Here is a 12,751-nt window from a genome sequence, read left to right on the forward strand (position 1 = left end):
CAAATAAACTAACTATCATGTGTACCGCAAATATAGCTGAATTAAAGCGTTTCATTAAGCTTTAGAGTGTTAGTTTTCCAATTTAGGTTGGGGTCAATTTGTAGCCCTAAAAATTTGACACTGTCCGCAGCTTTAATTTCATGTTTGAATACATTATACTCATAAGGTCTGATATTGTTTGTGAGGTACTAAACTGTATACACTGGGTATTGTCAAAATTCAGTGACAATCTATTTGCTGTAAACCACCCATTGATACAAATATTTCATTAGCTGATTGCTCAGTCAGACCACAGGTACTCTTTTTTCTACCAATACTTGTATCATCTGCAAATAAGACAAAATTTCCATTTTGTGACACTGCATATTGAAGGTCATTAATATATAATAGGAACAACAAGGGACCTAAAATAGAGCCCTGGAGCACACCATCTCTGATGGCTTCATATTTTGAATAACTATTGCTATGTGGTAAGCCTGATACAGACACATACTGTTTTCTATTAAAGATAAAGGGTGAGAACCATGAGCCTGCTACTCCTGTTATCCCATAATACTTTAACTTTTGTATGAGCATATCATGCTTAACACAATCGAAAGCTTTATCCAGATCATAGAATATTCCAAGTGATAATAGCTTTTGATTTATCATCTGTAAAAGTGAATATAGCTTGATCAGTTTACAGTCCTTTCCCAAAACCAAAATGATTACGAATGAGTATATTTTTCCTGTACTAAGTGTATATAAAGTCTATTGTACATAACCCTTTGAAACACTTTTGAAAATACTGCCTATAATGAAAAAGGTAGGAAGTTTTTCACTGATGATTTGTCTCCTTCTTTGTGTAATGGTTTGACAATAGCATATTTAAGCCTATCTGGAAGAGTACAACTGTGGAGGGATTCATTACATGAATAATTCAATAGTGATTATGCCACTTATGGACAAGTATTGTTCTGTTTGAAATTGGCACCACAATATTGTCACAGAAGAGGTAACACATTAAGACTCAGAGTTTCCTCAGTCACTAAGAGCTGTAATTTAAGGTCAAACAGGCAGTTCCCCACACCATGACGCCCCCTGTAACACCACTGTGCCTCTTCCCTGGTCACTGTAATGTCCAATGGTGCTCATCCAGGGTAGTGTAGAACCGTAGTTCATTGCTAAAAACGTAATGCCATTGATCAGCAGCCCACGCTTCCTGGTCACAGCAACCGTTTGCATTGTGTGTTGAGAGCAGTCTATGCATGGGTCTATAATTCCATAGTCCAGTTGCTGCTATCCCCTGACCAGTTGTGCGGGATTACACAGAATGTTCATGGAGTCTGTTACCTGTTCTTCGATGCCAGGTGAGTATTTCATGGACCGGCGGTATCCTTGGTGTACAGTTCGGCGGTCTTCCTTGTGGAAGTCAGATGTTGTCGACCAGATACATGACAACGATTATACCTAGCATCACTTTCCCATGCAGAACAAAACTGGGTCAGTGTCACATCCGAATGCTCCAAGTCTCTGGGTATTGCACGATTCGAGCAGCCAACCAAATGGAGACCCACAATGAGAACACTCAAACTCTGTCATGTGCCGATAACGCAATCTGGCACGCGTACGACGCTTCTCTTCGTTTTTCATAGTGATCTCTCAATAGCTAACGTTGTTCACGCCTGTTATATGCCCTAGCAGGCCTTGTAACAAAACAAAACATAAACAACACTAAACACGAACAACACCAACGCACTTTGGTGGTCTTTCAGCTTACCACAGAAAAATTTTAATTTTAGTCAGTTACATACTCGCCGATAGTGTATACTTGTGCATAGTTACAACGTCCGATCATTTCTGGATGCAGCAGTTTTTTGTCAGCCAATGGATATGTTTCATTTTTTGGACAGATTTTAATGATTGTGTTAATTTTTTCGGAAAAATTGCAAAATTGATAAGAGAAAGTGCACTTTTTTCCCTTAAATGTAACATGATACTGAACTGTGCCTGGAGATGAATGACCATCTTCCAGATACCGGTATTACGATGGAGAAAAAGTTTGAGAAATGTTTATTTTATGAATTGGAACATCTGGGCTACTAGCTAAGTTACATTTCATATTGCGACTGTGATCAGATGACAGCGATTTGAAATGTGATATGTGCATGAGTATCGAGGAACCGATGAAATAGATATAAAATGGGGTAGTCCTGTAATTTGTCCACTGCAACCATTCAAAATGGTACTTGATACTGGAACGATATCTTGACTGCAACTGTTCCGGTGTTTGCTCCACATTCTTAGAGAACACCTAACATATACAGTTTTCCTGCATTGGTCTGAAGAATTTGGCCCCAATATTTGTAAATGTATTTCCGATACTCCATACACACCTTACAAGCGACAAGTGACTCTTTTTCTCATCTTTCTCTTTTGTATTGAGTTTCTGAGTATGCATTTTATGTAGCAGTCACTGTAACTTTAAACGATCACTAATTAGAGTAATTTTTAGGTTCAGTTTGTAACAGATTTATTTTCAGTACATAACAAATATCACATCGAAGAGAAGGAGACATATTCTTAAAGAACTACAACTGCTACAATACTATTGTCATTTTGGACTTAGTACATCCTCGATATGACAATAAAAAGTCGCAGGGTCAGATTCCTCATGTGACAGCTCTCGGCTTGGAGAGTCAGTATTTCACTTTCCGCCTAGATTACCCGGTCCACTCACATGTATCAAATGGCAAAACACATACACCTATTATATTGAGACAGAGGTTGTACACCATCTGATTAGAACTGTCCAGACACCTATCAGTGGACATTAATACGAGGTGTGTCCACCTCTCCTTTATGGGGTCCGCAGCTCGTAGTTTCACGGTCGCGATCTCACTTCGCAAGCACGGGGTGCCAGGTTCGATTCCCGGAAGGGTCAGGGGTTTTCACCTGCCTCGAGATGACTGGGTGATTGTGTTGTCATCATTTCATCATCATTCATGAAAATGATGAGTTTGGACTGAGCAAAGGTTGGGAATTTGTACGGGCGCTGATAACCGCGCAGCTGAGCGCCCCACAAACCAAACATCATCATCTACTTTATGGTGGGTTGACTCCGTTGGAGCGTGCAAATGTCAGGAGGAATTGCAGCTAATTCTTCCTAAAAGAAACCGAAATCAGGGTAAGTAATGATGTCTGATGCTGGGATTCTTCAGCGATGTCGAAATTCTAACTCATCTCACAGACGTTCCGTTTGGTTTAGCATTGCTCGATGGTCTCTATCACTCAGTACGTAAGGTGTGTCTGGTCTTGGTTTAGTTGTGGTTGTTCCTTCGGGTTTTCACTTCACGATCACATCACCAACAGTCGACCTGGGCAGATCCGGAAGGGTTGTAATGTCCCTGATGGTTTTGTTGCTGAGTTGACGGCCAGTGACTGGACCAGATTTGATGTCACTGAGCTTTCCTTACCGACCCAGTCTACTGTTGCTGCTTCTCTGCCGACAACACACCACTCCGCTCCTTGTTTTATATTGGCGAGTCCGCGGCTTGAGATATCTAATGATCAATTATGTATTCCACAGGGACTTCTGGATACTGATTAGGTTCTTTTTACGTTTTTCGGCCGCTATTAAAAAAGAGTCCATTACTTGTTCAAACTTTACATTTAGACGTTTCGAACACGGCCTAGCATGACAATATCTGACAAAAACATCAGTCACCATGAAAGTACAATTTATAGATGACATATTAAGACTAAACATACTTAAATTCCGTTGGAGTGTGTGAATGTCTGGAGGAATGGCAGCTAATTCTTCCTAAAAAAAAAAAAAAACGAAATCAGGGTAAGTAACGATGTCTGACGCTGGGATTCTGGAGCGATGTCGAAATTCTAACTCATCTCACAGACGTTCAGTTTGGTTTAGCTCGGGACTCCGGGCACGTCAGTCCATTTCAGGAACGTTATTGCACATAAACAGTTACCTCACAATTGCTGCAATAAGAGGTGTACGTACAAACCACGAAAAACACCCTCATACCATATCACCACCTTCTCCATACTTCACTGTTGGCATTGCACTGCCGTCCTGTGATGGCAGATAATGTTCTCCAGACGTTCGCCAAACCCAAACCCTTCCGTCAGATTGTCAGAGGACACGGTGTGACTCATCACTCCAAATCACTCGTTCTCCGTCATCCACCATCTAGTGGCGTCACTATTTGGACCATGTCAGGCGTCACTTAACATTGACTACAAAAATGAGTGATTTACGGGGAACTTCTCAACCATTGGATGCCATTCTTTCTTACTCTTCGCAAACAGTCACTTTGTCAGCTGGACTGCTGATATCACTTTGGAACTCTACGAGTGATTCTTCTGTTGATATCATGCCATTTCTTACAACCCCCATCCGCATTGCTCGACGGTCTCTATCACTCAGTACATAAGGTGTGTCTCGTCTTGGTTTAGTTGTGGTTGTTCCTTCGGATTTTCACTTCACAATCACACCACCAACAGTCGACCTGGGCAGATCCAGAAGGGTTGTAATGTCGGTGATGGTTTTGTTGCTGAGTTGACGGCCAGTGACTGGACCACATTCGATGTCACTGAGCTTTCCTTACCGACCCAGTCTACTGTTGCTGCTTGTCTGCCGACAACACAGCACACCCCTCCTTGTTTTATGTTGGCGAGTCCGCTGCTTGCCATATCTAGTGGTCAATTATGTGTTACACAGGGGCTTCTGGATACTGAGTAGGCCCTTTTTACGCTCTTCAGCAGCTATTAAAGAAGAGTCCATTACTTGTTCAAACTTTACATTTAGACGTTTCGAGCACGGCCTAGCATGACAATATCTGACAAAAACATCAGTCAGCATGAAAGTACAATTTATAGATGAAATATTAAGACTGAACATACTTGAATTCATTAGCAACCAAGTTTACACACCAGGGGAAAGAAAATAACTTACAGTATTGTCTGAAAGGGTATCCACCATCATAACGGTACTCAGTTAACTAGCACCACATACTCTAGTTACAGAACTAGCTATAACATGGCACCAAGTGGCATGGTTTTTGTAGAGTTGGGATCTTGCATTAAATGTCGAGACACAATAATTAACAAATTCAGTCCCAGAAACAACTGTAGAAACATAAAATAGCAATAAACATTTTAGAGAAAAATTAAGTATCACGGTTAGAAGGGTGGAAATCAAACTACATCATTAACACTTGTGATGACCAAGAGATGATGTGAAGGGTAGGAAGGGAGGACAGAGGGGACTCTGTCGAATGGCATAAAGCAATCTTAGCTCATGCAAGTGACAGCTAGCAACAAACACCATTGGCACATCTGTAACTACAAGTCTACTAGGTATTGCGCCACTAGTAAACTATTGTTTCTTTCCCATACAAATAAAAGCACTCCGTCTTCAGGCCGCGTGTGGCCTACCGGGACCATCAGACCACCGTGTCATCCTCAGTGGAGAATGCAGATAGGAGGGGCGTGGGGTCAGCACACCGTTCTCCCAGTCGTTATGATGGTATTCTTGACCGAAGCCGCTACTCTTCGGCCGAGTAGCTCCTCAATTGGCATCACGAGGCTGAGTGCACCCCGAAAAATGGCAACAGCGCATGGCGGCCTGGATAGTCACCCATCCAAGTGCCGACCACGCCCCACAGTGCTTAACTTCGGTGATCTCACGGGAACCGGTGCAACCACTGTGACAAGGCCGTTGCCCTTCTCATACAAATAGTAATAAAATTTCTGAAATGCCCATACCACGTCTAGTACTTCCAGCTCTGTAGTAGTATAAGACCTTTCACAGTCTGGTAAAATCCGACTTGCAAAGAACGCACAAAAACCTACAGCTGAGGGTTCAGTCATAAGTCCATACTCTGAAGACGTATGAGGATGACATAAAATTTGAGAACATATTGGCAATGACTTAATTGCTTCAAACGATTTCTGACATTCTGGTGTCCACTGCCAAAGTACATCTTTCCTCAACAATCAAAGCAAAGTTCTGGGATTCATAGACTGATCTCAAAGCGATTCTTTTTTAGTTCCTGGTACTTCAGAATTATTAATCGCTCGTATCTTGCCACAATGAGATAGAATACCTTCCGAATTGATGAGTCGACCAAGACACTTGATTCATATTTGAGAAAATGTGACTTTTTATGATTATCTGTAATCCCACTTCGCTTAAATGTTGGTGAGATGACAAACAAAGTTGATTCGTATTAGACAAAAATGTGACTTCTTATGATTAGCTGGTTCCTCTAATGCCGTTGTTTCCAATAGAAGGTCATCCACAACTGAAGTTAGTTGACTCCTAAGTACTGGTCCCAACACTGTGTCTAATGCCTACATTAAACTCTTGAGGTAATGCTCAACCCAAAGGGAAGAACCCTGAACTAATATGACCTTTCAGTATAAATGTAGGCAGTAATTGTGTTTACATTCCGCGCTGACCAGTTGCAGCTGTAGCGGCGCTTCGAAAGCTAAGTACTAATTAATTGTTTGTGTATAGTATTTTATTTAGGAACTTTAGTAGTCTTCAGCCGGTCTTCTTGGTGTTTTCCGGTGAAATAACTTCAGAAGAAATTTTTGCGAACTGCTTTCAGTTTCGTTACTGTCATCAGACGTTTGATTTTCTTTCTGTGTTAGTATTTTGTTATATTCTCATTTGTTGTTGGTTAATACTGTCAATAATAGTAGTTACTTTCCTTGTGGAGCAAGTTTGTGATTATTGTAGTCAGTTTTTAACATCTTCTTATTGTAGTAGCGGAACTTAGATAAAGTTGTTTTCTTGTTTCAATAACTGTAAAATTTTACCATGAGTGAGAAGTGTGGGCTTTGCCGTAGGTTCGTGAGTAGTGGATTGCGGTGTGAGACTTGTTCGAAGTATTTTCACTGGGGGGAATGCAGTGGGGAAGCCAGTGGGCATTCTGGTGAGATCCTCTCCTGGAACTGCAGGTTATGTAGCAAGAGTAAGTTGATAGAGGAGCAGGAGCGTAACATCTGTGCCCTTCAGGTGCAGTTGAAAAACGCACAGGAGGAGCTAGATGGGATGAGGAGGGAGAAGGGGGTTGGGGAATGGGAGCTGGCTGTTGGCAAGAGATCTGCTAGGAGAAGGAGATTTTCAGATAGTTTTACTATTGGTGTTTGTAATAGATTTGACCAACTGTCAGAGTCTAGTGGAGAGGAATCTCTAGTAGTTGTAGATGTAGGAAGTATGCAGCAGACCTCAGCAGTTACGGTGTCTAGGACAGTTGCAAAGTCTAAGAGAAAGAAGAAGGTTCTGCTGTTAAGTAGTTCTCATGGTAGAGGTGTAGGCCAGCAGTTGCAGGAAGTTTTGGGGAGTGAGTACCAGGTCACCAGCATTGTGAAGCCTAATGCAGGATTGGCTCAGGTGACTTTTAACATACGGGGGTTATGTAGGGATTTTACAAAAGAGGACCAGGTAGTGATTGTGGGTGGGGCTGGTAATAGTATTGATAGGGATGGGGAGTATGACATAGATGGTGACCTGGAAAAGATAGCCACTCAGACTGGCAACACGGATGTGCATTTCGTGGAACTGTTTCAGCGTCACGATCGGCCTCATCTTAATACAGCCGTCAGGCGCAATAACATGAGACTTGGGGGTGCGCTAATGACAGAAGGCATGAGTCACATTTCAGTGGTGTCGGTGGAGTCTATCAGCAGGACGGGTTTCACTAGTCATGGCCTGCACCTCAACAGGTATGGGAAGGGGAGGTTGGCAAAGCTTATAGACGACAGCATAGGTGGGGGTGGTGGGATCACTCATGGGAAAATTCCGGTAGTTGTGGGTGTTAGAGCTGTACCTTTTTTAGATTGAAGTCAGCTGACAGGTATTTCTGCTTAAGGGAAGTCTCTCTAACAAAGAAACCACTTTCGACAAAGCTTAGGTATCCGATTAATGAGGGAATTAGTATATCTCATCAAAACATACAAGGCATTAGAGATAAAGTTAGTGAATTACTTATAGATGTTGATTCTGAAATTATTGGTATATCTGAACACTTCTTAAATAAGGAGATAATTCAGAGGCTTCCTTTACCAGGATACAGGTTGGCTGGCAGCTTTTCTAGGAACTCTTTGCGGTGTGGGGGAGTAGCCATGTATGTGAAAAACGGTATCCCATTTGAGTCAATTGATGTTTCAAAGTACTGCACTGAAAAGGTGTTTGAATGTTGTGCAGGTGTGGTTAAATTTAGTGGAGCTAAACTTCTTAGTGTTGTTATTTATAGATCACCAGACTCCGATTTCACAACGTTTTTGCTAAAGCTAGAGGAGGTTCTTGGTTCACTTTATAGGAAATACAAAAAGTTAGTTATATGTGGTGACTTCAATATAAATTGTATAAGTGATTGTGCAAGGAAGAGGATGTTTGTAGACCTCCTTAATTCATATAATCTTATGCAAACCGTATTCTTTCCAACGAGAGTGCAAGGGAACAGTAGAACAACCATAGACAATATTTTTGTTCATTCGTCATTACTAGAAGGGCATTCTATTAGCAGAATGGTGAATGGCCTTTCAGATCATGATGCACAAATTTTAAGTCTAAAAGATTTTTGTGCTGCAACGCAGGTTAAATATAGTTACCAACGTTTTAGGAAAGCTGATCCAGTTGCTGTAGAGACTTTTGTAAACCTTATCAAGGAACAAGAGTGGCAAGATGTTTATAGTGCTGATACAGTAGACGATAAATATAATGCTTTCCTCAAGACTTTTCTCGTGCTCTTTGAAAGTTGCTTTCCGTTAGAACGTTCAAAACAGGGTACTAGCACAAACAGGCAGCCTGGGTGGCTGACTAAAGGTATAAGAATATCTTGTAGAACAAAGTGGCAATTATATCAAAACGTTAGAAACAGTCACAATCTAAATGCAGTAGCCCATTACAAACAGTATTGTAAGGTGCTTAAAAAAGTTATTAGGAAGGCAAAAAGTATGTGGTATGCAGATAGAATAGCTAAGTCTCAGGATAAAATTAAAACCATATGGTCAGTCGTAAAGGCAGTGGCTGGTCTGCAGAGACAGGTCGAGGATATAGAATCAGTGTGTAGTGGGAATGCCCGTGTTACTGATAAGTCGCATATATGTACAGTATTTAATAATCACTTTCTGAATATAGCAGGTGAACTAAATAGAAACCTAGTCCCAACAGGGAATCATATAGCGCTCGTAGAAAAAAGTGTTCCGAGACTGTTACCTGAAATGCTCCTCCATGATACTGACAAGAGGGAGATTGAGTTAATAATTAAATCACTAAAGACCAAGAACTCTCATGGATATGACGGGGTATCTAGCAGAATACTGAAGTGTTGGTCCATGTATGTTAGCCCAGTACTTAGCCATATCTGTAAATTTTCCTTTAGAAGTGGTCGGTTTCCTGACCGATTAAAGTACTCGGTAGTGAAGCCACTTTATAAAAAGGGAGACAGGGATAATGTTGATAATTATAGACCTATTTCTATGCCATCGGTGTTTGCTAAAGTTATCGAGAGGGTTGTATATACAAGGTTACTGCAGCATTTAAATTCACATAATTTGCTGTCAAATTTACAGTTTGGTTTTAGAAATGGCTTAACAACTGAAAATGCTATAGTCTCTTTTCTCTGTGAGGTTTTGGACGGATTAAATAGAAGGTTGCGAACGTTAGGTGTTTTCTTTGATTTAACGAAGGCTTTTGACTGTGTTGACCACAAAATATTACTGCAGAAGTTGGAACATTATGGAGTAAGGGGAGTAGCTTACAATTGGTTTGCCTCTTACTTTAAGAACAGAAAGTAGAAGGTAATTCTCCACAATATTGAGAGTGGTAATGATGTTCAGTCCCAATGGGGCACTGTTAAATGGGGTGTTCCCTAAGGATCGGTGCTGGGGCCACTGCTCTTTCTTATTTATATAAATGATATGCCTTCTAGTATTACAGGTGATTCAAAAATATTTCTGTTTGCTGATGACACCAGCTTGGTAGTGAAGGATCTTGTGTGTAATATTGAAACATTATCAAATAATGTAGTTCATGAAATAAGTTCGTGGCTTGTGGAAAATAATTTGATGCTAAATCACAGTAAGACTCAGTTTTTACAGTTTCTAACTCACAATTCAACGAGAACTGATATTTTAATCAGACAGAATGGGCATGTTATAAGCGAGACGGAACAGTTCAAGTTTCTAGGCGTACGGATAGATAGTAAGCTGTTGTGGAAAGCCCATGTTCAGGATCTTGTTCAGAAACTAAATGCCGCTTTTTTTACCATTAGAAAAGTATCTGAAATAAGTGACATTTCAACACGAAAAGTAGTCTACTTCGCATATTTTCATACGCTTATGTCATATGGTATTATTTTTTGGGGTAATTCTTCTGATTCAAAAAGGGTATTTTTGGCACAAAAACGGGCTGTTCGAGCTGTGTGTGGTGTAAGTTCAAGAACCTCTTGTCGACCCCTATTCAATAGTCTGGGAATTCTGACATTGCCCTCACAGTATATATTTTCTTTAACGTCGTTTGCTGTTAGCAATATTAGCTTATTCCCAAGAGTTAGCAGCTTTCACTCAGTTAATACTAGGCAGAAATCAAATCTGCATGTGGAATGCACTTCCTTGACTCTTGTGCAGAAAGGAGTGCAGTATTCTGCTGCATCCATTTTCAATAAGCTACCACAAGAACTCAAAAATCTTAGCAGTAGCCCAAACGCTTTTAAGTCTAAACTGAAGAGTTTCCTCATGGCTCACTCCTTCTATTCTGTCGAGGAGCTCCTGGAAGAGCTAAAAAATTAAGCAAATTTCAGTGTTACATTCTTGATTTTCTTTATTTAAACTAATGACGTGTCGGCTGAATATGTTTCTTATATTTCATTTTATCTGTTTCTACAATCGTGTTATAATTTCATGTATTGACTCGTTCCATGACCATGGAGACTTCTCCTTAATGTGGTCCCATGGAACAATAAATAAATAAATAAAAGTATATTCCCTTGGCTCTGGTTTTATTGGTCCTTGCCAATATGAAGGTCAGAGATCGATGTTTGTTGAGTATTTTACTCCATGTAACATTAGTATTAACGCACACACATTCTCCAGGCGTGTCCAAATTGGTACAATAATCTCGTTAATCACCCAAACATCGAATACAAGATGCATCTTTCCACCTGGTCTAGGCACTACAGAAAGGAGATACAATATGGACTGGTGGGTGTCTCTATCAAATCCCATCTCAACATCCTCTAAATTTCGTCTTCAAGTGTGTATCATAGTGACCAGGGAACTACATAAAAGATGTGCTAAACGTTTGGTAAGGAAACACATCTAAAAGGTATGTATATATCCTTTAATGATACCTGGCCATTTCTCAAAAACATCTGAATGTTGCAATACGATATCTGTCAATTGCTGCTATTATAAGGATTAAGGTGCTGGGATTCTCATAATGTTTACTGAACTTCTGTGTAAAGCAGAAGCACACAAATTTTCCAGACCAGTGAATTCAGCATGTAATGCCGTTTCATCAGTCATCAGAGTTTTCCATTGTTCGAGATTCGAATCTCTCTGTCGCTTAATCCTATGTAGCTCCTCCTGAACTTTTGAATCGCATGATGTATTGGAGCCAAGTAAGACTCCAACCACCAACTTAATCTTGTCATCTACAGTTCGTTTAACTTCCACTTCACTTGTCTCAGACTAAGTATTTATCTCTGAGGAAAAGTATCGCTTCCATTCGTCCGACTTTTCCGGTATCCTTTTCTAATGGCCAGAATTAATGTTGGATACCTATACAACTTAGTCCGCAACAGGAGGAGTGGTGGTTTCAGGCCGAGTTTTCTGTCCTTGTTGTGGAAACTTTTCCTGTCACTTTTTTAGTTCTGTGATTTCAGTTACTAATTCTGTAACTCTTGTAGCAAAATTCGCCTGTTGCCGTGCAATCCCAGATACTTCGCTGTGTTAGGCAATAAAATCCTGCTCAGAGGGTAAATTTGCTATGTCTTCCATACTGGGTAGACTGACAAAGTCCTCCTTGGTGGGCATTTCGGACTGTCTAGCGGCCTGTAAACTTAACTGTCTTAAAGTTTCCATCTTTGGGTCAAACGCAGTTGGATCTGCCTTGACTGCTTCTTCTGAGGCCTGCACATTTGATTGTTGCTGTTCCATCTCAAACTGATATCTAGTTTTCACCAACACACATAGAAATTCTACATAACCTAACAGCCTCACTTTCGAGAAACAGTAAGTTCACTCTGATAGCTAAAGTCACACTAAATAAAATATTTACTCGCTGCACTGAGATACTGAGCATATGTAGAGGAAAGTTTAATAGCACTATTAACAGACCTTTTTCCGCGCTGGACAGCCGCGCGGTCTGTGGCCACGGTCCGCGCGGCTCCCTCCGTCGGTGGTTCGAATCCTCCCTCGGGCATGGGTGTGTGTGTTGTCCTTGGCGTAACTTAGCTTAAGGGGCTCCGGAACGCCCTATACTTGCAATGTTAAAATAACGCTTATAAATTACATCTTTCCTCACAAAGTATTTGAGGTAGGAAGTTGAACTTTTTACAGATTATTTATTGGAATATGGGCTACAACTTAACACAGGGATTTTACAAAATTTTAGTTCAGTGATTAAAGATGATTTTTTTTCAATTGTAATGAAAATTCACAACATTTTTTTGCAATTTTTTATTTATATATTCAAAAATATACAGTTTTTTGGAAAAAGGCTGTGTTAAATTATGCA

At 40.5% G+C, this 12,751-nt stretch overlaps 1 protein-coding gene and 1 pseudogene across 1 annotated transcript in view; one reads left to right on the top strand and one right to left on the bottom strand.

Annotated features, from left to right (window-relative positions):
• Positions 1-12,751, top strand: part of LOC126176899 (cuticle protein 4.9-like) — a 59,802-nt gene that overhangs the window by 39,488 nt on the left and 7,563 nt on the right. The window lies entirely within an intron of this gene.
• LOC126177773 (5S ribosomal RNA) lies at positions 5,607-5,724 on the bottom strand (annotated as a pseudogene).

Source organism: Schistocerca cancellata, chromosome 3, assembly GCF_023864275.1.
Source record: "Schistocerca cancellata isolate TAMUIC-IGC-003103 chromosome 3, iqSchCanc2.1, whole genome shotgun sequence".
Taxonomy (NCBI): Eukaryota; Metazoa; Arthropoda; class Insecta; order Orthoptera; family Acrididae; genus Schistocerca; species Schistocerca cancellata.